At 40.2% G+C, this 3446-nt stretch overlaps 1 pseudogene across 1 annotated transcript; it reads right to left on the reverse strand.

Annotated features, from left to right (window-relative positions):
• Window positions 1–601: 601 nt before the first annotated feature.
• LOC309860629 (small ribosomal subunit protein uS5 pseudogene) lies at window positions 602–1531 on the reverse strand (annotated as a pseudogene). The gene has a single exon. The product of its transcript is annotated as a small ribosomal subunit protein uS5 pseudogene (transcript).
• Window positions 1532–3446: the final 1915 nt, after the last annotated feature.

Genomic DNA, 3446 nt, shown 5'->3' on the forward strand with positions numbered 1-3446 from the left:
TATCACTTATGTTTGGCTTCCTAGTCTCCTCGTGTTACTTATTTATCTTAACTTCTCTCTGAAATCAGGGAACACAGAATCTCAATCAGTAGACATTTTTCTACTGAATTACCCAATAGTCCGATCATACCCCTAATACTTTTTAAAATTATTTCACTCATAATCCCAAATCTGCTTTGCTTCCTCATCTTAGTACACTGTAATTTGATTTCAAAATGAGGACAGTTGTCAGTAATGCCACATTCATTCATCTATTTTACAATTCCATGTGCTTATAACTATGAAGATATGTTAATAACATCCATTCCAATATGCCACCCTAAATTTATTATCATGAAACAAGACCTCAAGAAAGAGAATTCAAAATCATCCATGTATTTGCAACTTATTGCAATAAAGCCTTTATCAATAGACTTCCCTGTGCACATGGTGGTCAAATTGCTGGTGAAAACCAGCCAGATCTATTACAAGCTTTCTCATGGCTTCTAGGTAACCCAAGTGAGCCTTTATTGATACTGGGAAGGGATAAAGCAGGGAAGGGATAAACAGTGCTATAAGATTTGGCTAGACAAAAGTAATGACTCTCATTACAAAGTGAGTATTTTTTTTTCAAGCTTTAGTTCAGTTTATTTTTCTTGTATAAAACTATGTAGTAGCCACAGCTGGAGCCTGGGTCCTCTGAACAGAGACTCTGGTGTGGGTCTTCACAAGATGGTCCGTGAACTCCTGATAGGGAGACTTGGTGAACACAGTCTCCTTCCAGAGATCAGGGGTGAGATAGCTGTAGGTCTTGGAGATGGCATCGAAAGTAGCCTTGGCAAAGTTCCCTAGGGTGGCAGTGCAGCCCCTGGCCGAGGTGTAGCAGTCGTCAATACCAGCCATCATCAGCAGTTTCTTGGGCACAGGGGCCGAGACAATGCCAGTGCCTCTGGGGGCGGGGATGAGACGCACCAGCACAGAGCCACAGCGGCCAGTCACCTTGCACGGGACAGTGTGGGGCTTGCCGATCTTGTTCCCCCAGTAGCCTCGCCGCACAGGGACAATGGAAAGCTTCGCCAGAATGATGGCTCCGCGGATGGCAGTGGCTACCTCCTTGGAACACTTGACATCCAAACCGACGTGTCCATTGTAATCTCCGATGGCGACAAATGCCTTGAACCTGGTCCGCTGGCCCGCGCGCGTCTGCTTCTGCACAGGCATGATCTTCAAAACCTCGTCCTTGAGGGAGGCTCCCAGGAAGAAGTCGATGATCTCAGACTCCTTGATGGGCAGGGAGAAGAGATAGATCTCCTCCAGGGACTTGATCTTCATGTCTTTGACCAGGCGGCCCAGCTTGGTGACGGGGATCCACTCCTTGTCCGCGGCCTTGCCCCCGCGAGCTCCGCGGCCTCGGCCCTGGCCCCGACCACGGCCCCGGCCCGCCCCGGCCCCGGATGCCGCTGCCGAAGCCACCGCGGAAACCGCCGCGGCCTCCCATTCCAGGGCCCCCGGGCCCTCCGGGCCCTCCCGCAGCACCGGCGTCATCCGCCATTTGGTGTTCTCTCGGAGAGGAAACAAAGTGAGTATTTTAAAGCAAAAGAGCCTGTTGGGAATATTGTTTTATAAAATAGTGGTTTTTTTTATTAACTTTTTAAAATTCAATTAGGTAACATATAGTGTACCAATAGTTTCAAATGTAGATTTCAGTTATTCATCCATAGCATATAATAGCTAATGCTCAGTACTTACTGTTATAGCTTCTTGAAAGCAGAATTTTAACCCACTGAGCCACCCAGGCGCCCTTGAAAGCAGAATTTTAGATCACATTTTCTGATTACTTCCATGTCGTACAACACTTTCCTGCTAGCAACCTTCAAAACATACTGTTTGTTAGAGGAATTTCTTTAATAATAAATAAATAGGAATTCATTTAAATTTATAAATATATAAAATAAATAGGAATTTATTTAAATTTATTTAAATATTACACACTGTTTCATTGTTCATAAATAAGGTGATGATATTATAGCCATTAGTTGGTAGCACTGATATATCACTATCTTTTTACTTCTCAGTGCATTCTCTTTACACAAATAGATATATATTTTAAAAAATGTGAATCTGTGGCAAACTTGTAAAAAACCCTATACAGTAAAGTTTATCATTTTAAGTAATCTCAATTATCTTCCTCAATTGTGATAGTATATCCTTCTATCTAGGCCAGATATTGTATGAGGGATTTGAAGAGACATACTTTTCTAAATTTCACTTTTCTCATCTGCAAAATGCTTATCATGATCCTACAAAAAAATACACTTATAATTTTTTGATGAAAATTTATTTATTTATTTTAAGATTTTATTTCTTTATCAGAGAGAGTGGGCGAGAGAGCAAGCACAGGCAGACAGAATGGCAGGCAGAGGTAGAGGGAGAAGCAGGCTCCGGCCGAGCAAGGAGCCAGATGCGGGACTCGATCCCAGGATGCTGGGATCATGACCTGAGCCAAAGGCAGCTGCTTAACCAACTGAGCCACCCAGGCGTCCCTTTTGATGAAAATTTAATCTGTATAAACAATATATTTGCTGTAATGCGTGGTTCATGGAAAACATCTTTTTTAATTATAAGCAGTATTAGAAATTAAGTAAATGTGTCTATAATATTTAAAGTTTTAACACATAATTCCACTGCTTTGCCTTATTTTCTCAAATCCCTTTACCACTTTCACTGACAGAGTCAAATGTACTTTTTCTACTAGTAGCCAGCTCTTTGTCTTTTGTCAGAAAGATGCCCTTGTGAATTATTTATAATAGAGATATTAGCAATAATAATAATAATAATAATAATAAATAGCCATGAAAATGTTAAAAAAAAAAGTTTTCTTAACTAATTAGGGTTCTTAGACATCAATTAGAGGAACCACCTCGGGCAAGCAAATTAATCTGCAAGACATTCCCAGAATTAACAAGTCAGTCAGATACAGGGTTGTCTGTAGACTGAAAAGAACTAGGTTTGGAAAATAGGTAAGGACAGTGAAAAAAGTGATCAAATTTTTGGGCAAAATAAACTCTTAGGTGTCCTTTCAATGGAGTCCTGTTCATTATGTAGCAGAAACTCTGGAGATTATCTCAATCCATTGGAGTCACCCCGTTTATTAGCTTGCTATTGACAAAGTTATTTACAAACTGTAGAGCAAGAGGTTATAATGGAGAAAACTGATGGTAATGCACAGGATTCTTGTTAACAATAATGCAAGTTAGTGATTTTTCATTAGAAAACATAAATTCTATAACCCAAATTATGGGCCCAGAGCACTTCTGCTGCACAACTCTGCTTATATCCCAAATAACCATGTGAACTAGTTTTAATATCTGCTTCTCTTATTAATTTTTGAATAAAAATTCTTGACACAAGTATTTTATAATTGTGTGATAATCATGAATTTAATTTTTGGAGAACAAAACACACTT

This window comes from Mustela nivalis (genome assembly GCF_964662115.1).
Source record: "Mustela nivalis genome assembly, contig: HAP1_SCAFFOLD_75, whole genome shotgun sequence".
Taxonomy (NCBI): domain Eukaryota; kingdom Metazoa; phylum Chordata; class Mammalia; order Carnivora; family Mustelidae; genus Mustela; species Mustela nivalis.